Raw genomic sequence first — 24,272 nt, 5'->3', positions numbered from 1 at the left:
CTAATAATAGAAGAGATTTGAGAGAAACATAAATTTTCCTAATTTTGGAGAATTTTGTTAGAACTTATAGTTAGGGATTGGGAGAAGAGAACAAAAAATAATCTGAATCAAGATCTCTATATATCCCCCCCAACCTCTCTCCCCATGGAATTTTCTTTATTTGGCTCTTCCATATCCTCTTTATTTCTCTCTATATCTCATACACATATACAAGAATGAATCTCTCTCTCTCTCTCTCTCTCTCTCTCTCTCTCTCTCTCTCTCTCTCTCTCTCTCTCTCTCTCTCTCTCTCTCTCTCTCTCTCTCTCTCTCTCACACACACACACACACACACACACACACATTTATCATCACTCTTTATGACTCGCACTCTATATATATTTAATCTGCTTCTCTTTGTTTTCCTCAATATATCTCTTTCTTTTTAAATCTCCCATCTATACACATACCTCCTTATAATAATATCTTTCTACCAATTTATCTCATTTCCATCATTCCCTATCTTTGTGTCTCTTACATGACTCTACTTTCTTATATTCTCTATATGTACATATATAATCTCTCAAATTATACGTCATTTGTTATATATTTATCTTCTTCTCTGTCTAATTCTACCTTTCTATCTACCTCCCATTCCCTACCTATCTCATTTCCTATTGGAAATAATTATGTTTTAATTTCATTATATATTTTTCACCTCTTCAATTCTTCTCTCATCTCTATATTCCTATTTCTTTTTTTGTATATGTCTCTGTTTATTCTCTTCTCTAGTTATACTTATTTATTTTTCTTTATCATCTACTTGTACCCCTTTATCTATGTCTTGAACCCTACCTATCCATTTCCATATTGGCAAGCAATGTTATTTCACTTACAATTAACATGCTGATATTTTACATTAAAACATATTTTTTCTACTTTGATCCATATATCTCTCTTAAATATCTATCAATTTAATTTCATTTATTTCTCTAATATGATAACTATCGTTTCCTTATTCATTGCTCCCTCTTTGTTCCTATCATTGTTTCTCCTATTTCTCTGCCTCTATTTCTATTCCTCTCTCTTTATAAATCTCTATAATTCTCTATCAAAATCATTATTTCACTCCCTCTTTATGGCTCTAGTCTACCTATTTGTATATATATATATATATATATCCCTCTCTATTTGTATCTATGTTTCGAATATTCAAAATAGAAAAGTAATGGTAATGCTATTATCACTACAACTTTTATTACTTGACCTTTTAAGATAAATATACGTATATCTCGTATAAGTAATGTACTAAGAATCTGAAAACAAAAAGCTTAACAACACTTTCTCGACCAGAAAATATTTGACTTAGCAATCTCACCGAATTGGATTTGTTCCATGGAATGAATATATCCATCATGTAATCTTTAAATTTTGACTGAACGCTAAAGAACCAAACTATTTCTCGGTTTTTTCCGATAGGGTCCGTAGACCACGAATTTTCATGTTTTCCCATATATTATTTTTTATTATTTTTTAAGATAATATAGTGTAATTATTACTTATTAAATTGAATTATAATAAGAAAGAGTTAGTAAGTGCAAGTTATTCAACTATTGTATTACATATTAAATTGAACTATAATAAGAAAGAGGTAGTCAGTGCAAGTGATTCAACTATTGTATTCCTTATTAAATTGAATTATAATAAGAGAGAGGTAGTCAGTGCAAGTTATTCAACTATTGTACAATTTGTCAAAAAAAAGTTTCTTTTTATTTCTAGAAAAGAGAAATAGAATCGAATTGGTTACCATATTTATTATAATGAAATAACTTTACCATAGCATCCATGGCTGAATGGTAAAAGCACCCAATTCATAATTGGGAAGTCGCGGGTTCAATTCCTGCTGGATGCATAATAAACAGTTATTGCACTCTGTTTTTTAGATGAAAGAATTGCAGCAAGGTTATCTCGATTCAATTTAGTATTTCTTCCAGGAAATCCCTAGCGAAAAAGGCATACAACTCCTTCTTTTTCATCAAACTTATTATAACCACTACCCACATTGCATAAAATAGTGCACCACAAATAAGAGCTAATGAACAAACTTGCAATCCCATAAATACACATCACAATTCCTTCTGGAACAAAAAGTATTTGCTGAGATGACAATAAGGGTATCAGGTTCCTACCAAGGTAACTTGAAATTCCAACCACAAAAAATCCTAGTTAACCCAAAAACAGGAGACAAGTAAAAACAAAATTGCTTATTTTTCTAGACCCTTTTATGGGTTCTATCTAGAGCCATTTGGATCGACGATTCATAAAAAATTATGTCCTATTTAATTTGAGGGATTGAAATTTTTTTGACTCCCATCCAAAAGTCACTCTCATAAATTGGCTATATTCATAAACTAGCCATATACATATAAGCATTTCACAAAAATAAGAAATCTTTCTATTCAAATGTATTATATAAGCATATTTTGAAGTAGAAGTAAGAAATTCACACACATGTCTAATATATCTCATATATATGATACCATATACATTATATATTTTTGTTATTTATCATATATGAATAGATCTATAATAATAAAAAATCAAATATCACATACCTAGATTGATCATATTCATAAAATTTCATCATTTTGAATATCAAAGTAAAGAAAAAGCATTGTAACTGCTAGAAGAAAAAAGTCCACCAAAGGTACTAAGAGAGGGGAATTCGTTGATTATCATATCAAAAGTATATTAAGTATTTTTTTTTATCTATTACAAAGATAGATTATAAGATCAAATGAGTAATAGAACCAAATAAGCGGACGTGTCTTTCTTCGTAAAATACCTACTTTTCTAAAGTAATTTATTACTTTACTTTGTAAGATATAAAAAAAATGGGACCAATTAACACATTGTATATTGGTAGCTATAAATGATAAAATAGATCCGCTTCTCAATTCTATCTTTTAAAACTCTTTTATTAAATAGATAGATGTTAACCTTTGAGATAAAGGTCTAATTTCATAGCATAATCTGTCTCTAATGCGAGAAAGTTACATAGTATGTATTTTTTCTTATAAAGGGGTATTTTCATGGGTTTCCCTTGGTATCATGTCCATACAGTCATGTTGAATGATCCTAGCTGGTTGATTGTTGTGCATATAATGCATACAAATCTAATTTTTGGATGGGCCAGTTCTATGGCTCTTTACGAATTAGCAGTTTTCGATCCATCCGATCCTATTCTTGATCCAATGTGGAGACAAGGTATGTTCGTTATACCTTTTATGACTCATTTAGGAATAAAGGATTCATGGGGTGGATGCAGTATAACTGGAGAAACTATATCTAATCTAGGTATTTGGAGTTATGAAGGTGTGGCCAGGGCACATATTGTGTTTTCTGGCTTGTGCTTTTTAGCAGCTATCTGGCATTGGGTATATTGGGATCTAGACATATTTTGTGATTCCCATATAGGAAAACCTTCTTTAGATTTGCCTAAGATTTTTGGAATTCATTTATTCCTCTCAGGAGCAGCTTGTTTCGAATTTGGAGCATTTCATGTAACAGGTTTGTATGGCCCTGGAATATGGGTGTCTGATCCTTATGGACTAACTAGGAAAATACAACTTATAAATCTCGCATGGGGAGCTGAAGATTTTGATCCTTTTGTTCTGGGAAGAATAGCTTCTCATCATATTGCATCAGGTATATTGGGTATATTAGCAGGTCTATTCCATCTCAGTGTTCGTCCTCCCCAACGATTATACAAAGGATTAAATATGGGAAATATTGAAACTGTCCTCTCCAGTAGTATTGCTGTTGTGTTTTTTGTAGCTTTCATTGTGGCTAGACCAATGTGGTATGGTTCCGCAACCACTCCAATCGAATTATTCGGTCCTACTCGTTACTAGTGGGATCAGGGATACTTCCAACAAGAAATAGATCGAAGGGTTCGTGCCAGTCTGGCTGAAAATCTAAGTCTATCAAAAAGAATATTTATTTGATTTTGATTAAAAGAAATTATTCCAAAACACTTTAGTTTTTCTTTGTTAAAAAAGTCACCTATGGATTTGAATTCCATAAACTCGCCTATGGCTTCGTCTTCTATAAAGTCACCTATAGTTTTGTCTTCTATTATATCTCTTTTTGTTGAAATATATTTTGCTTTTTCTGCAAATTGATTCATTCACAAAGATATTTCGAACAATAGATCATCTTGATAAGATTGAGTTTGAATAAGATCTATGTTTGAACTAAAACTATTTTCAGAATACTGGCTAGAAGTCTTTTCTTCTAAATCTGAACTATTTAAAAAAGGATAGCAAGAATTTTTGTCAAAATTGACAATTTGTAGGCTTATGAAAGGAGTTTTAGAAATATCTTTAATCGAGAAATTGATATTTCTACGAATAATAGAATTCAATATATCAAAGAAATTAAACGATTTATGCAAATCATGAATTAGCACTTTGTCACATAAATATTTATCCAATAATATATTGACTTGTGACTTTATGAGTGAGATAGTTTCTTTCTCTGAGTACACAGCTCTCATTTTGTTAATAGACGAAGAAACCAGATTGTTAGGAATGAAAACTAAATTTAATAATTTTCCATATGTTGCATTCTTATTTTTGATATGAATCCTTCCCATGTAAGAAGCCAATCTTTTTTTATAAAAAAGATGAGGATGGTGTAAATAATCTAAAAATTCAAAGGTATTTGCTTTGTGAAAAGAAGCTCTCAATGAATTTTGATTAGAGAGTTTTAAAGGATTCAACCAATTGTCTTGATTATCAAATATTTCCGAAAGACCCACATTATTAAATAGTTCCAATGATTCCATGTAATTTTTTCCATTATCAAAGATGTCAATAATAAATTCAATTATCAGTTTTTTCTCATTTAATGTTTGTTTGGATTCAAGATTAGGAATTGATTTAGATTTTGTGCCATTTTCATTAAGCTTGTCCCAAACATTTTCATTAAGCATGGCCCAAAGAATCTTCGAACGATTCATATTCTTCGAGATAAACTTATTAATTCCAATATAATGAAATTCATTGGGATCCCTAAACCAACCCCAATGTTGAATAGTCGATAATTCAATTGGATCTAACAATCTCTTTTTTAAATTGTTTTGTTTGGAAATGGAGAAGAGATATTCTAATCTTTGTTGAATGTGGGCATAAGGGTCTTTACAACACAATCAATAACTCTCTGAACACTTCCAATTAGGTCTTTCTCTAGCTTCTTTGGGAGTTGTTACTTCTTTAGTAGCTCAACACATTTATTCTTTGCCTGCCTATGCATTCATAGCACAAGATTTTACTACTCAAACTGCTTTATATACTCATCATCAATACATTGCCAGATTCATTATGATGGGGGCAATTGCTCATGGAGCTATATTTCTCATTAGAGATTATAATCTAGAACAAAATAAGGATAATGTATTGGCGAGAATGTTGGAGCATAAGGAAGCCATAATATCTCATTTGAGTTGGGTTAGTTTATTCCTAGGTTTTCATACCTTGGGACTTTATGTTCATAACGATGTTATGCTCGCTTTTGGTACTCCAAAAAAGAAAATATTGATTGAGCCTATATTTGCTCAATGGATACAATCTGCTCATGGTAAGGCATTATATGGCTTTGATGTGCTCTTATCTTCAGAAAATGATCCAGCATTCAATGCCGAAAAAAGCTTATGGTTAAGCAATTGGTTGAATTCTATTAATGATAATAAAAATTCACTCTTCCTAACAATTGGTCCCAGAGACTTTTTGGTTCATCATGCTATTGCTCTAGGTTTGCATACAACTACATTGATATTAGTAAAAGGTTCTTTAGATGCGTGCGGTTCTAAGCTAATGCCTGATAAGAAAGATTTTGGTTATAGTTTTCCTTTTGATGGTCCGGGACGAGGCGGTACTCGCAATATTTCGGCCTGGGATGCTTTTTATTTAGCAGTTTTCTAGATGTTGAATACCATTGGATGGGTTACTTTCTATTGGCATTGGAAACATATAACCTTATGGCAGGGAAATGTAGGTCAATTTAATGAGTCTGTCACTTATTTACCATATTAAATGATCAAATTCTCCCTATATTAAATAATCAAATTCTCTCGATATTGAATGATCAAATTCTCCCTATATTCAATCTTATGTTATCCCGCTGGAATATTGACAAAATATTGCAAGAAACAAATGATGAAGTATTTAGACAAGTACTTCAGGGAAAGGATCTATCAATATCATTTGATGTATGGAAATATCTACATAATGTTTGGGAATATGATATTTTTCTTTATATTTTAATTGGGTTTTTCTTTTATATTTCCTCCAGAATTTCTTTATTGTTGATTAAGTTCTATAGGAACTTCTATCTCATCAGAGCTTTGCAGTATAATTCCTATTGCTTTGAGAGAGTAGGAGAAATGATTAGATCTTATAAAAGGCTTAGAAATTTTTCTAATTTAAATTGGTATGGTTCTTCGCTTAAATTTGTGTACTATATCGAGCTGGGCAGAGCTAACAAGCCAATCGAGTTTGTTAACGATTCACGAATTGGAAGTTGCCAAATATAAAGCATTAGCTTCTCTACAATATCTTACATGTTTAATAGTATTGCCTTGGGGAATTTCAATTTCATTACAGAATGGTTTAGAAACTTGGGTTACAAATTGGTGGAATACCGGTCAACCAAAATTTTTTTTTGATTATTTACAAGAAGAAGACACTATAAAAAAGTTTGAAAAAATAGAGGAACTCTTCCTATTAGAAATAATGATGGAAGATTTTTCGGAAACGCATTCGCAAGATATTCATGTAGAAATGCAGAAAAAATGATCCAATTAGTGAAAATATATAATCAAGATTGTATCCAAATCATCTCACATCTAATAGCAAATATATTTCTAGATGAATTGAATAGGGCACTCGTATATCTGATATATAATTGGAATGTGGTAATTTATACTCCATAAAAGGAAATATGCAATGGATGGATCGGAGACTATTCCATCCATCCATTCCTTTTACGAAATGTTTTGATCGCATTGTGAACGAAACTTCCAAGACAATTGTAAACCCTTTTAGTATCGATTTAAAAGTATTCTTATTGTATTCAATGAATTGATTTGAATCAGAATTCCTGAATATACTAATTGAATTATTCTATTTACATATTCAACGTATTGAATGTTTTACAGCCAAGAAACTCAAAAAATTAGAAACTAAAATTTTTGTCGGTTCCTTGAAACCAGATCTATCTAAATGATGATCATGAGCAATTCCGTAAAGATCTTCCTGAAAAAAAAGCGAATATAAAAAGAATTGTTGCCAAGATCGATGTTTGTTTGAATTTCTTTGGAAGTCATCCATTTTTTAAACCCCCGGACCCAAGAATAACTTGTTGGATTATTCAAGATAATACATGGTGTGATCTAGTTGGAACATAATAGAAAATATCTATCAGATAGATCTTTTTCTTCGCATAGATCTTCATTCGTCATGAGGAAGAGTGAAAATTTCTTATTTTGGTAGTCCGATCGCTCTCCTGACTCACATTTTTGTCACTTATGTAAAGTTTTAAATTAGCTTTCTGCCTCTTGCCATACCAATCGTACTTGTATGTATAATACTCCTTCGAATATTGGAAAAATGCTTTAACATTATTATAGTTAAAAATCTCTTCGAAATTTAGACCCATAGCCAATAAAAAAAGTAAAACAATTTTTTTTTTTTTTTTATATGAATCTATATCTTTTTTTTTTAATTATTAAGCTCTAATCTTGATCTTCCTCCCCAATCTGAAATTATTGTGCCAATCCAGATAATGTTTCCTGATGGTTTTCGTTTCCAAGTGTAATAAATACCGGGGCTTCTTACTATTTGATTGACCACGACTCTGTAATTAACAATTAATAAATTAATAAATGTATATGGAGAATGAGCATATGTAAGAGTGGAGATATATCTTTATTTTACTTGAATCTAAAAACATTTCAATCATTTTTCTAAGAATTATCTTCTATCACTTAGTTTTCGGCTTTTTGGAAATATATTAGCTGACGATTTGGTAGTTCTCATTCTTGTTTCCTTAGTACCTTTAGTGTTACCTATACCTGTAATGTTCCTAGGATTATTTACAAGTGGCATTCAAGCTCTAATCTTTGCAACTCTAGCCGCAGCTTATATAGGAGAATCCATAGAGGGTCATCATTAATTTCATTAATTGGACTTAGTCTTTTATTTCAGATTCATAATAATTTGCTCATTTATATTTATAAAACATTAAATGTTCTTTCCATTTTGATTCCCCCTTAATTATAGTCATAAATGAAAATATTGAATCTCTAAGATCTTAGTAGAAAGATTAAGGATCACCTCAAGGAAAAATTAAGATTAATGTCAGATCCTCAAGGAAAAATTGTCGATCTACCCATTCAAGGAAATTTAAGTGAAGGACTTTCCTTAATAGAATATATTATTTCCTATTACGGTGCTCGTAAAGGAGTTGTAGATACTTCTATACGAATAGCAGATGCTAGATATCTCACACGCAGACTTGTTGAAGTAGTACAACACCTTATTATACGTAAAGTAGATTGCGGTACTATACAAGGTCTTTTTCTAAATCTTATTCAAGATCAAGAAAATATCAAAAATCAATTTGTTCAACAAACACTTATTGGGTGTGTATTAGTAGATGATGTATATAAAAAGGGAAGATGTATTTCCATGCGCAATGAAGATATTGGAATTAAACTTGCCAATCAATTCTATTATTTCCAAATACAACCAATATATATACGAACCCCTTTTACTTGCAAAAGTATATCTTGGATTTGTCAATTATGTTATGGTCAAAATACTACTCATAGTAACTTAATCGAATTAGGAGAAGAAGTTGGCATTATTGCAGGCCAATCAATTAGAGAGTCGAGAACTCAACTAACATTAAGGACTTTTCATACTGGTGGGGTATTTACGGGTGATATTGCAGAACATATACTAGCCCCATTCACCAAAAAAATGGAATTCAACAAAAATTTTGTTTTTCCTACCCGCACCCGTCATGGGCACCCTGCTTATATATGCCATAATAGTTTAGATGTGACTATCGATAATCAATATGAAGTACAAAACTTAACAATTCTACCAGAAAGCTTGCTATTCATTCAGTGGATCCACTTATCAAGTTCCCATTGAAATAAAAGAGAAAGAAGGAAAAATACTTGCGATTCATTGGTTATTAGAGTCATCCCGAAAATGTTTTGGTCCAAATATGCAATTCAAATTAAGTTATGAAATAATGGATGCTGCCAGAGAGAAAGACAATGCTATACGCAAGAAGGAAGAGATTCATAAAATGGAAAAATCTAATAAAGATTTTGTGCATTCTGGTTAATCCACTAACTAGTATAAATAGATCCACAGATATATCCCATTTTGATCAATAAAATATCCCATTTTGATCAATAAAAGAAAACTTACTTTCTCAAAATTGATACAAATTTTATTGGAACGAAAACGAAAGGAAAAAAAAATGAAAAATAAATCATAGATATAATGAAAATAAGGAGATTTTAAATAAAATGTTGCTCGAATATTAATTGAAGTTAGTATCTAATGATCTGGACAAAATGAAAAATGCATTTTTTATACCTTAAAATCATTTTTATGAAAGAATTTCATTTTCTTCTCTTCTATGGAAGTTCCATTTTCCTAGAATGCATCCTGATTTTCGGCCTATTTCTTCTTCTAGTAATCGATGTCATTTTTTATCAGAAAAAGACAACTTGGTTTTATTTCATCTCTTTAACAAGTTTAGTTCTAAGCATAACTTTTTTGTTATTTCAATGGAGAGAAGAACCCACGATTAGTTCACTAAATTATTAAAATCAAGAAATGGACAAATTAACCCCCAAATTGATAGTAAAATCAAAATGTGTAAGTGGATCCACTTATCAAGTTCCCATTGAAATAAAAGAGAAAGAAGTAAAATACTTGTGATTCATTGGTTATTCGAGTCATCCTGAAAACATTCTGGTCCAAATATGCAATTCAAATTAAGTTACAAAATAATGGATGCTGCCAGAGAGAAAGGAAATGCTATACGCAAGAAGGAAGAGATTCATAAAATGGCAGAATCTAATAAAGCTTTTGTGCATTACCGTTAATCCACTAACTAGTATAAATAGATCCACAGATCTATCCCATTTTGATTAAGAAAATATCCCATTTTGATCAATAAAAGAAAACTTACTTTCTCGAAATTGATACAAGAAAATTGATACAAATTTTATTGGAATGAAAACGAAAGGAAAAGAAGAATGAAAAATAAATCATTCATTCAGTTCATTCTCACAATTCTAATCTTTTTCATTTCTTCTCCTTCTCTTGAAGAACCACTTAACAAAAATCCTTATGTGCTTCCCTATAAAAGATCGCACAGGGATAAAATACATGAAATGAAGATATAATAAAACAAATATAAATGGATAATAATAAGACAACCATGATACAAAACTTATATAATAAGTAAATTTTATATGATCTAAACCTAAATGTAGACACATTATTTAGAATACCCCCTTTTTAATAAATAAATAAAAATTGAAAATGCGTTTAAAATGATAAATTTTTGCAGAAAAATACCATGACACAATTTATATAAATTGAGTTACTAATTTGATAAATTATACAATAGCACTATAAATAAATAAAACTCATTTTATTCTTATTCATTGAACCCAAATTCCTAAAGAGCTCTTCAAGACTTAACGTCAAATTCGATAGGTAGCTCATTGATTTCACTTCAATTAACCCTACATTCTGCCCCTAGCTGAAAAAAAAAGTTGATAGCAAGATCCTATATCTTTTTTTTTTATAAATGTTGAGCTAAGAGTATCTTCACGTCAAAATGGTGGATGTCATAATCCACAGAACTAATCATGTCATTTAAATCACATGTTGCCTTTTACCACATCATTTTAAGACAAATTTTTATCAAGATTACCCTTTCTATATAAAGATAAAATTCAAAAAAAAAATGATTTTGGGTCAATGACCGATTCCTCAATTATTTCTCTATCATCGGTTAGGTTACGAAATAAAATAATGAAATGATTATTTCATTGATTAAGAAGATTTCTGTATTTCTAGACAAATATATCTTAATCTATTCTATAAGATTTGGGAATAGTAGCCAACTTAGTTTTAGCTTCTCTTTTTTTTGTTTATTCACTTTTTATAGAATTACAATGTTCTACCGGTGTGAATTGCTAAAATTAATTTATTTAGGATCAGTCAGATTGGTCCTCTACCATCATCATTGGTTGGGATTGGGATATCCACAAGATCCGAGTCACAATCTGTATCAACTAAGCAAATTGTGGGAATACCCAAAGTTCTACATTCCCGAATAGCAGTATATTCTCCTTTTTGATGGAGAATTATTACAATATCGGGTAATTTTTTCATGTATCTAATACCTCCCAGATCTTCCTATAATTTTTTCAATTCTCTCATGAGTATTGCTGCTTCTTTCTTCGTAAATTGATAAAATCCTCCTGTATTTTTTTTTCCATTAAATTTTTTAATTTTCACATTTTGGAAATAATAGCCCAAATTAATTGATAAATAAATTGCAATAAAAATACAAACCAAAAGAAGTTCTACACTATCTATACAAAGGAAATGTGTCATGAACATTTGAATTTTTATATTGAAATGGTTTTAGGATTTTTTACTCAACAAAACATTGCAATAAGACTCGACCAATTCCTAAAACATAGGGTTCCAGATCTTCCCTTTAATTCAAAAGTAGTTTACAAATGATATTTGTGGAATCCCAATGTACAATTTTTAGAAAAGGGTGATGAGTTCTGATAATAGAAGAGATTTAAGAGAAAAATAAATTTTCCTAATTTTGGAGAATTTTGTTAGAACTTATAATTAGGGATTGGGAGAAGAGAACAAAAAATTATCCAAATCAAGATCTCTATATATCCCCCCCAACCTCTCTCCCCATGGACCTTTCTTTATTTGGCTCTTCCATATCCTCTTTATTTCTCTCTATATCTCATACACATATACAAGAATGAATCTCTCTCTCTCTCTCTCTCTCTCTCTCTCTCTCTCTCTCTCTCTCTCTCTCTCTCTCTCTCTCTCTCTCTCACTCACACACACACACACACACACACACACACACACACACACATTTTTCATCACTCTTTATGGCTCCCACTCTATATATATTTAATCTACTTCTCTTTGTTTTCCTCAATATATCTCTTGCTTTTTAAATCTCTCATCAATACATGTACCTCCTTATACTAATATCTTTCTACTAATGTATCTCATTTCCATCATTCCCTATCTTTGTGTCTCTTACATGACTCTACTTTCTTATATTCTCTATATATACATATATAATCTCTCTCATTATACATTATTTGATATATATTTATCTTCTTACCATTATGTTTAACTCTCATTCGAGTTAAGATGAGATCTTCCCCCTACCATCAATAGGTTGAGCTAGCACATTTACAACTTGACCTAAATAACCATCACTTACTAGTATCTGAGCAATTTTTCCCATTGCTCTCAAGGAACTACCCTCTTGTATCATCAAACCATCACCCATTTATACAGCTCCAATATTATCTGATTCTAGATTTAGGGAAATACATACTGTACCATCTACAAATTCTACTAATTCCCTTGACATTACTTTATCAAGACCATGAATACAAGTAATGCCATCTCCTACTTGAAGTACAGTGCCAATATTAAAAACCTTGACTTTGTTATTATATTGTTCAATCTGTTTACGTATCATACTACTGATTTCATTAGGTTGAATAGTTACCATTAACACTAGTTAATTCTCTTTTGAAAAATAAGACCTACTATATATATAGAACATTAATCAGTTATGCTTTTCATGCCTAGAAGCAAGTCATTATTATGCTCGATCATACATAAATGTAACTCACTATTCAGATGATTATTCAGAGTTCCTAGAGCTCTTTGGACAGCTTGGCAAGAAATTTGTTGTCGAACCTGTTCAATTACTCTTTGTTGTTCCAATTGAATGGTTTCATTCTTTAAATTTTCTAATTGTTTCAAATTAACAGAAGCAACATTGATAAGATCCTCTTTTTCTTGTTCTATTTGATAGTATCCATTTTCCCGAATTTCATGCACTCGCATTTCTACTTCCCGTAAGTGAGCTCGAGCTTGCTCAAGCTGATTAGAAACTCCTGTACATAATTCTTCAGAACTCTGAATAGTACTCACTATTTTATGTTTACGGTTATCTAATAAATTACTTAATGAAAGTAGATTATCTATTCATAAGTTTAATGAATAATCTCTTTCCAAACCGAACACGAATCTTTCGATTCTTTTGGCTTTCCTGCTCAGCCTTTTTTACCAAGCCTACCCTTTTCATTCATATTATGTAAATTAAAAAAAAAAATCAATCTATCAAAGACCGAAATCTACGAAGGGCTCTTTTGCCAAAAGGGATTTTTTGTTATCAACTGAGTTGTTGTTTTTTCTTTTGGTATTTTTTTTCTTGAATAAATTCTCTTTTGTGTAGGTCGTCAGTTCCGCATTTAAACCCCAAAAATTGTATTGGATGGGAGATTAGGACTAATATTCAGTAGATAGATTGAATAATTCCATTGATATGAATGTTATATATCGAATTAACCTCCAACTATGCCTTTGAACCCATCTCATATTAGCATAGCGGTTGAAAGAGTACCAGTTTTGTTTGGACTTCAAGTAGTTTAGCTTTAACCATTCTAAAGATTTTCTCATATTGGTTGGGATTGGTCAAAAATTTCCCAGTCAATTACAAAATGCTATAGTTCTTCCATATTGATTTTTTTCCCTTTTAGAAGTAATTCGTTGAGATCATGCACTTTTATATCTACAAAATGCATTTGGTTGGATCCAACTAGATTATTCAAATATACAACTCGCACACACTCCCTTTTCGAAATAGGTCAGTACACCAAGCACCACACTGAGATTTAGTATATTTGTTTCTAAAATATTGGTATTTAACTTGAAACCCTCAGCGAAAGATTAAAAAATTAGGGAAATGAAAGAATCAGTTACATTTTTCATACGCTCTCCCCTCATAGATAAGGATACTTTTACAATGTTTTTTCTCTGACTCGATTCATTCTGGATAAACAGATTTTGAGTACTTAGTAAGTCCCAGGTCCCACATAATGATAAATAAGGATATAATAAAAAAAAAATTTCTCAATCTATCTACTTCTCCGAGTGTCCCAAGTCTTTCTAACCAAAACAAATGACGTATAAGTCCATTATTTTGGATTAGCCCCTCCCCTATTGGCTGAACAAGAAAATTGATAAAGGGGGGTCCTTAAAATCCTGAAGGATAAGGATTTTAGTCTCCAAGATTAAACAAATGGATTAGTAATAAAAGTGCTAGAGCTACAACTAATCCATAAATAGTTAAAGCTTCCATAAAAGCTAAACTTAACAGTAAGGTACCTCATATTTTACCCTCCGCCTCTGGTTGTCTCGCAATACCTTCAAAAGCTTGTCTCGCAGCAATGCCTTGACCAATGCCAGGTCCAATAGAAGCAAGGCCTACGGATAATCCAGTAGCAATAACGGAAGCAGCAGAAATCAAAGGATTCATGGTAATCTCCTCTTAGATTAAATAATGGTGGATAATATGATAGTTTTCTCTATTTATTTGATTGTTCACGTTCAACTAGAGAACAATTTCTTTTCTTTGAAAACAACTCAATTTTGATTCGACGAAATTGTATTAAAAATTTATTTGATAATACAAAATAGGTAAATCCTCTACCCTTATATTATATCCTTTTTAGATTCAATATTCTATCTCTAATTCTTTAGAGATAGAATATATAGACAAACTATGTACATAAAAACGTATCCCTTTGAGTCATTGCTCAAAATCGAGATACACACATAGTTTACTAAACTAATTCCCATGAGTAAACCTATTAATATTATTAATGTAGATATGAATCTACAAATATGATCTATTCTATCTATCAATTTTATTGACAGGTGACGTGATCCTTAATCTTTCTACTAAGATCTTAGAGATTCAGTATTTTCATTTATGACTATAATTAAGGGGGAATCAAAATGGAAACAACATTTAACATTTTATAAATATAAATCAGAAAATTATTATGAATCTGAATAAAAAGACTAAGTCCAATTAATGAAATTAATGATGACCCTCCATGGATTCTCCTATATAAGTTGCGGCTAGAGTTGCAAAGATTAGAGCTTGAATGCCACATGTAAATAATCCTAGGAACATTACAGGTATAGGTACCACTAAAGGTACTAAGGAAACAAGAATGGCAACTACCAATTCATCAGCTAATATATTTCCAAAAAGCCAAAAACTAAGTGATAGAAGATAATTAACTATCAATTGCTGATATCTTGCATAGCGTAATCATGTCTGCCTCTCATCCCCTCTAGATCTCTCTCCATATCTTCTTCTCTATATTTCTATCCTTATTTATCTCTAATTGTATCCTTTTCTCTTCTCACTTACTCCTTTATCTATTTATATGCATGTCTTCTACCTCAAAATATACTTATGTATTCACCTCTCTCCCTACTCTCTATCACATTTTGTATCCATCCTTATCACTCTATATCACGTAATTAATATAAAATCCTCCCTTTTTATATATTAATTTATATATATCCCTCCTTATACTCTAACACCCTACAGCCTATATGTCTTACACTTTTCCTTGTCTTCTAGTTCTCTCCCTCCATTCACTCTCTTCTCTCCTCTAGCCATCTTTTTCCCTAAATCCAAAATCTACTCTCTTGTCTTGAACTTGGCCATCATAGTGTAGATAGATTCTTCCACTATGTTTTTTTGCTCCCTTGATAATTTATTAAAATCAATGGTCTTTAACCTAGTTAAATCTAAATTATCCCTAATGTTGTCACAAACATTTTCAAGATCAAATTTGGTGGTGTGACTTACCACTCTGAATTTCTTATTGTCAGATTTTGTTCTCTCTTCATTTGACTCTGGGGGTGCAACATATTTCTTCTTTTCTTTTTTGTTGGCCCTCCTTGCCGTGTAGCTTTCTGGTGCTTCTCTTTTTCCTTTGCAACTTTTGTTGTTGCCCTTGTGTCTGCCCTTGTGGTAGGCTTGGCTGGGCTCAACTTAACTACTTTCTTCTTCCCTTTGGGTTGTGCAGTAGGCTATTTTTGTTCCTTTATCTTCTTGGGTTCAACCTTAGGTGCTTCCTCCTTGGCACCTTCTTCTTCCTCTACATCCTCACCAATGCCTTGGGTCAGTGCTAATGGTTCTTGTCCTTGTTCTTCTTCATCATCATCAACTTCTTCATCTTCTTCTTCTTTAGCAGTACCCTCACCAAATTTAGTCTTTAACTTCTTCACAAGTTTCTTATTTTTCTTCAATGTGGAGGAAGTTTTCGGCTCCATATCCACTTTTGATCTTACCATGTCATAAGTCCTAAAATGTGGTGCACTTTTATGTACTTCTTCTACTAACAATGTGGTTATAGCTATAGATGCCTCATATATGTTTATCTCATATCTAAGAGGTCTTAACCATCTAACCCTTGGTACGGTTTCTTGAATATAGGCATAATCAATATCTAGAAGAAAACATACATCATTTACATGCTTTTCTACCAATGAAATAGGTATCCTCAATCTTTGTTTCATGGATTTGTTGAAATCCTCAAAATAACTTGTCATAAGAGTTTCAAAATTAGCTCCCATTTTTTCAATCTATTCATTTACTTGAGCTACTATGGACCTATTAGTTTTCTAGCTAACTTTACCAAAGGATAGAAATTCATTCTATCCATAGAAAAATATAAAAATCAAAATTGTACCAAATTTGCATTGTGCTCCCTTAGTTCTCCTTATTGTTGCTAAGTTCCCATTGATTTATTGCAATTGCAATTTTGCAAGATCATAAGCATGATCCTTCTTAACTAATTTATAGCCAACATCTACTGCAATGCAACGTACACTGTTAAGTCTACTAGATTGATAAAACTTTTGAGAAATAACCCTAACAAAAAAGTCAATAAGAGGGTCTTGGATAGTATATATAGTCATTCCTCTTTTGTTCCATTTATCTCATGTATTCTTCTCAATTGCTTCCTTGGAGTCACTTCTAAGGGTCTTGGTCCAATATAGGGTTGGATACCTTATTACCCTATGAATGATCCTCTTTGATATCTTTATTGGGCCATCCTCTAACCATGAACTTTCATTCTGAATCCTGCTGAGCAGAATTCTAATCTGTTCCATTTTGAAGAAAGTGGGGAACTCTAGGGCACAAGTTAAACCCTTCCATTTAATTATTTGAAATTCTTCCTTAAAAACTCCATTTTCACACAACCTATCACATGCTTCTCTCATTTCCATGTCCCCAATAACACCAATCTTATAGTTGTAAGACCTCCTAACATCCTAGACCATAACTACCTTAGGAAGAATAGTAGATAGGGCTTCGGCTAGGTCATTTTTGTATGCCACTTTAGGGATTAGTTAGAAATTAGGTTGTTTTACTTAATTTGACACTAATTGGATCTCAAATGGCACCTTCAAATGTGGTTACCTAGAACTAGAGGCCATTTCTTCTATCTAGGGTTTTAAACACGAAGAAATTTAAAACTATGTGGCTCGGCACTAGTGTAAATACCTTAAAATTAATGAAACTAAGCTGAATCTCTATTGAAATTGGCTCAAATGTTGTATTATTTTCTTGGAATTCACTCTACTCTCTTCTTCAGTGTTGCTCTTTGTTTGCGATGAAGAAAAATGGCACAAAATGTGATCATATACCCTTATTTTGCAGCATTTAATGCTTAGTGTGATTACAACTGTCGAGTCAGCTTCTTAAGAATTTCTACATTACTGAACTTCTACTAAAGTATCCCTCAATTAGCTTCTACTACCAAATTGGTTGCAACTAATCATTTGGCTTCTACTAACTTTGGCAGTCATCTCAACATGTATTGAAATTTTACTCAGCATCTGAGGACAACTTTTCTTACTTGGCAATACTAGTGAAAACTTGAAGTTTTAACTTTACATCTCTCTCCATGGTAATCTATCATTTTTAGTACTTGTTTATCTTTTAACTAATGTGTGATAAAGCTTTGTATATCAGTCCCACATACCTTTTTTTTCTTAGTTAGTTGAAGTGTGACCACTTGACCTTTTGGGTGAAGTGATCCCCTCATTTTATGTATTGCTTCCATCTTTCTTCTTCCATGTCTTAATAGTTTCTCCTCTAATGTGTTCAACATCTACCTTTCCTTTTCCTTTGTTGAACTCTAAGTTAGGTGACTTTGACTTTGTTGGGAAATTCTTGTTGATATGACTAGTCTTCAAACAATTGAAACATGTGGTTTGGTTGAGCCATCTACTATAGTCTCCACTAAAATGTGTTCTTATGCAATTTTTAGGGATGTGCCCATATTCCTAATAGTAGTGATAGCTATACCTAGTGTTTTAGTCCTAATTATAGTGATATCCATGATTATTTCCCCTTTTTGGCTGATAAGGTGTCCACATAGGCTTTGATCTGCACTAAAAAGCTCTATGTCCATACTTCTTGCAATTGTAGCAATGACCTTCGAATCTTGGTGTTCTGATAGTTCTAGTCCTGTAGTTATGTGTTTGATGTCCTTTCTTGTTTCACTTGTAATAGTGACCCATATTTTTAGGTTTTTCATGCTAATGATTAATCTTGCTCCTACACACATTAGAGTTATGTCCTTTTCTACCACAAAAATGACAAGTAGGTTTAGTGTTCTTACCTTTATGACCTATTTCTTCTGTAGTCTTGGATGATTCTCCTTTTTTAGTGCTAGTGTATCCTAGTCCTGAAGTATCATTGCTAGCTCTTGATGATTTTAGTAGCTATTTAAAGTACCTGATGGCCTCATTAGGTTTTTTGAGGCTTTCTACAATCTACTTCTCTCTTTTCAAATCATTTTGTAGTTTTTCATTTTGCATCTTTAGTGAGGAGATCTCAATGTCCTTGACACTCAGTTCATGATGTGCATTCATCATCTGACTTAGGGTGCCTAGCTACATGTTTGAAATTCATGCAAGCTCAATTAACTTTTCTTCCACTTTCTTGGCAAGATTTCTCTTCTCATCTTCTAGCATAGCCTTATCTTCAATGGCTCTTTTCTTATGTTCAATTACTTCACAAAGCATCATGGCTTGTGATTCTTGTTCAATCTTGAGTATTCTAATCTCTTCTACTTGAGCTCTATTAATCTCCATCAGATCTGCTATTGTTGCATCAAACTCTTTGGAATTTCCATTTGAAAACAATTTTCAGGTGTCAATCTCCTTGTACTGTGTATCATTCTCAGCTATGGCAATCTCTCTTCTTCTCTTTAAGGATTTTCTCAATTCTTCTCTTGCTTCTTCCAAAGTATGTAGAGTGAGTTGTATATCAATCACCTAGTTTTCTGTGACCTTCGCAAGTTTTTAGACTTCCATTTCCAGATTTTTGCTCCAAGCTATAAGGATCCTCCTTGAGAGAACTTGGCTCTAATAGTGATTGTTGGAATTTACAAATGGGAAGATTTACATCTGAGAGGGGGGGATGAATCAGAAGTAACTAACTTTAACCTTTTAAAACTTTTAGTTGAGATCATTCATATGCATCTACCATATCTATAAAACTAAAAACATCCATGAAAATAGATAACACAAGATTTTGGTAATCCAAAAACCCTCCAAAATGAGAAGGTAAAACTAGGGTGAGGATAACACCCACAAATTATCACTACAACAATATGTAACTATTTCAAGTTACAAATTTTCACCACTTCCAATGATCTTCCCTATGAAAGGCCTATCTTGTTAAAGACTTTACACCCTGTTAAAAGTGGCCTAGTTAAAGGATTTAGAAACACTCACTTGGAATGTTACCATGTTAAAGGATTTAGCACCTTGTTTAAAGGCTTACAACATGGCTGTTAGATCAACCTATCATCATAAGATTTTTATTCCTAATATAATGGCTAGAGAGTATTAGAATGTATTGACGTAATGACTAACAATCTTTAATTGCTGATTCCATATCCTTGTTCTGCTCAATTTGATCCAATCCTTCTTGATCTGATATGTCTCTGCTCAAAGTGTTGATGTTCTATTCTAAACAACTAAATTCTACAATGTTTTTCTTCTTTCTTTAAGTCTTTTACACCCTTTTGAACTTCACTAGCATTCTCCCATATGACTCTCCTACACTCGCACACACGAATTATGGGGTATCAACCTCCTTTTAAAGGTTTCAAAGCCTTAGGGTTAGGTATGAATCTACGATCAATATTCATCATTCTTTCTTGCTCAAATATTTACACTTTTCTTATTGGTTGCATGCTTTCTCCATTTTTCTTATTGGTTGCATGTTGATTACATAGGGAATCCAAAAGATTCGATCTTATCTTTAAGATCCTTCAAGATTCATCTTAAGTTGGCTCAAAAAAAATGCTTCACATCTGAGTTTGTAAAGGCACAAACTCTATGTTGATTCTATATTACTCAGCACTTACTAATTACTAGTGCTCGACACATATAGGATTTTTGTCTCGCTCGGCTCCTATAGCAACTCTATCTTTCTTAGAATCTATACTTTTCTCAACACCTATAGTGACTTGGCATCACTTATCCCTCAGCACTTGAATCTTGCTTGACACCTAAAGTTCAGTCAGCACCTATTGAATTTTTGAGTCAGCATATACTATAGGTCAACATTGGTATCATACTTGGCATCAACTTAGAAATTGGTTAAGTATGTTGACACTCAGTTTCCAAAACCAATTTGAGACCGAAAATATCTCCTACTTGGAATTCTTATGGCTATGGCATGACAATGCCAAGAGAAGCTCTATAGAATTTAGACTTCTCTCGAGGTACATCTTTTTGAAATACATTAGTTGGATTAATCTTTGTATCAATCTTCTCTAACTGTAGTCTTCCCTCTTGAAGAGCATGATAGATGAAGTGAAATATGGTTTCTATATGCTTTGTGCAACTATGGATAGATGAAATTTTAGCCAAATGAATGACACTTCTGCTATCCAGAAATACAATAAAGTTGGTTTTTTGAAATCCTTGCTCTTGAACCAATCATTGTAACCACATCAGCTCTTTAGCCCACTTAGTAAGAGCAATATATTTGGCCATGGTAGAGGAAAGAGCAACAACTTTTTGCTTATGAGAAGTCAAGGTAATTGTTGCCCAAACAAAAGTAAACACATAGCTTGTTGTAGACCTCCTTTTATCTAAATCTCTAGCCATATCAAAATCATCATATCTTCAAATATAAGTGGTCTTAGTGTTAAAACATAAAACATGAGAGGAAGTGTCTCTCAAATACCAAAAAATCTATTGAATTGCTTGCCAATGAATTTTAACTAGATTATTCATAAAACCACTTACAACTCCCACTTCATAAGCAAGATTTGGTAGCATGCTAACCATTGCATATATTAAACTCCAAGTTGCTTAAAAATAAGGAATACCATCCATCTCATGTTTTTATTCTAGAGTGGAAGGAAACATCTTTGAAGACAACCAAAAATGATCAGCCAATGGAGTGGCAATAGATTTAGCATTTTTGTAATGTCCCCACTACTAAGGAAAATAATACCTACAAAATCAATGTCATTCAATAATACCTACAAAATTAGAATTTACACATTAATAAAATATAATTCACTATTCTACCCTCTATCCTAACCCAACCTTAAATATGTCTCCATATCAAGATTAATAACGCTTTTGAGGATCCCTGGTTACTATTTCATCTTCTATGAAGCACTCCCTTTAGGGTCCTTCCTAGAAGAGATATTCTCTCTCCAAGGCCCTTGACACATATGCATATGTTAACATCTATGAAATATTCTACCCTTATAACCATGTTAAGATCACTTTGTTCCTAGCGGGACCCTTTTGACCTTAAATTAATAAGATCACTCTCTTTCCACAAAAATTTTTTGATCTTAATAAACAACCATTATTTTCTTATATATAAGTAATATTTCAAAATAGATTATTCTATCTTAATAACTCATCATATATTAACACATAGTATCTTTGCCTTGGTGAAATGGTCCATATTGACCTTTAAATTATTCATACCTTTTATGTATGGGTGGATTTGATTGGTGGAACTATACTCTATGTAACTATATATCCTTGACTTCCTTTATTCCTTGGTTTGATAGCTCTGTACCGTAACTGTCATGTCTATTAAATTGGGACATAGTCAATGATTGAGTGTGATCTCTGAAATGTTTCTAGGTTGCATATGGCCTAGTGGATAATTGGTGTGAACTCTCCTTGATATATGTTTGGAATGTGCATAGCCTCCTCCTTGATTGTCTTTTCTGATTTTCTTTCACTGTCTTCTTGTCCACCATATTTTATATGCTCAAATCATTTAATGGGCAGCTCTAGTACTACTGTAATGGGCTCTGATACCATTGTATTGGGCACCTACCAATTATATCTTTGTGAAACACTTTACAAGAAAGCTCTGATACCACTATAATGGGCACCCTGGAAATGCCCAAAAACTGAACCAACTACCAAAAGTGATTTTAATGACTTTGCATAGATTTCAATCCACATAACATGAACAAGAAGGAATTTATGCAAATTTAAGATTGAACAAATGTTGAAATAATATTAGTTCTCAAAATGATGAAATTAAGTACAAAGCAATGCATTCCAAAGGTCAAACCCAAAGGAATGATGTCTAGAATGTCATAAGAGAGGATGAAAGTCCTCTAATGCCAAGAACATAATTGTGCATCCAAGTTACTATGAAATGAAGTTCACCATCATTTGATGCTAAATAATGAGACTCCCACACATATTTATCCTTTTCCTTCATCCTTCTAGAAGGAACTAAAACATTAATTAATTGTAAGGGCTAGAAGCTTCCTCCTTCCAATAATTAATGCACTCTCTAGAAAGTCCTCCCTTGCAATACAATAATTGATTGTGCTTCTAGAAAATTAAATTACTAGAGGCTTCCACCTTTCCAATAACTAATACACACTCTAGAAGCTTCTCCCTTGTAATACAATAATTAATTTAATTAATTAAATATAAAGTCACCTTTTAATTTTTAATTTTAATTCATTTAATGACTTTATAAGAAATCAATGATTGAGTGTGATCTTTGAAATGTGTCTAGGTTGTGTATTTCCTAGTGGATAGTTGGTGTGAACTCTCCCTGATATATGTTTGGAATGTGCACAACCTCCTCCTTGATTGCCTCTTCTGATTTTCTTTCACAATCCTCTCATCCACCATATTTTATATGCTCAAATCATAAGTGATGTGACTCTTCATTGGGAGTTTTGGTTTTTAAATTTGGATTTAGTAATTAGGTTTTTAATTAAATGAATTCATATTTATAGTATTCTAGATTCTACATCATGACTCATCATTAATTTCATAATCTTTTATAATAATGGGTTACCTTGTAATTATAATGCAATGTTATGAGAAATTTTATATAATTTCATCTTTACAAAAAAATCTCCTCTACAAAGATCTCTATAAGATATATTATAATGTATTTTTATAAGATATATTATAATGTATCTTTATAAGATATATTATAATTACAAAGATTTGGTAATATTTTATTTAATCAAGGCTCATTTTAGTCCTTCCTTCTCAAATTTTCTTGTCCTCAAGAAACTTAGTCATTTCTTTATTTTCCCATGTAGCATCTTCCTCAGGTAGGTTCTTCTATAGAATTAGGAATTCAGTAATGGTTCTATTCCTCATTCTTTTCTCACATGTGTCTAGAATAACTTCTGGTATTAGAATGAGTTTACCTTCATCATCCAAGGGGGGTAACTCTTCACATGGAATTACTCTTTGTCATAAAGCTTTTTTGAGAAGGGAAACATGGAATGTGTTATGTATCTTACTATCTTGGGGAAGTTTTAGCTCATATGCTACTTTGTCAATCCTTTTTAGAACTTTATAGGATCTGTAGAATCATGGCTTCAGCTTCTCAGCACAATTTTTTTTTATTGATGTTTGTTTGTATGGTTGTAATCGTAAGAATACTAGATCCCCAGCTATAAATATTCTTTCGATTCATTTCTTATCTACATAGAGTTTTTGTTGATTGTGTGCTTCATGGAAGTTTTCTTTTAGGGTTTTAATGATGTC

The 24,272-nt window shown here is 32.0% G+C and overlaps 1 non-coding gene across 1 annotated transcript; it reads left to right on the top strand.

Moving 5' to 3' along the window:
- Positions 1–1,818: 1,818 nt before the first annotated feature.
- TRNAM-CAU (transfer RNA methionine (anticodon CAU)) lies at positions 1,819–1,891 on the top strand. The gene has a single exon. It is a non-coding gene; the product is annotated as a tRNA-Met (tRNA).
- The last annotated feature ends 22,381 nt before the right edge of the window (positions 1,892–24,272 follow it).

Source organism: Cupressus sempervirens, chromosome 5, assembly GCF_028749045.1.
Source record: "Cupressus sempervirens isolate cs-2001-9-10 chromosome 5, ASM2874904v1, whole genome shotgun sequence".
NCBI classification, from domain to species: domain Eukaryota; kingdom Viridiplantae; phylum Streptophyta; class Pinopsida; order Cupressales; family Cupressaceae; genus Cupressus; species Cupressus sempervirens.
Note: the sequence above shows the minus strand (reverse complement) of the source record. Positions and strands in the feature narration are given on the sequence as shown.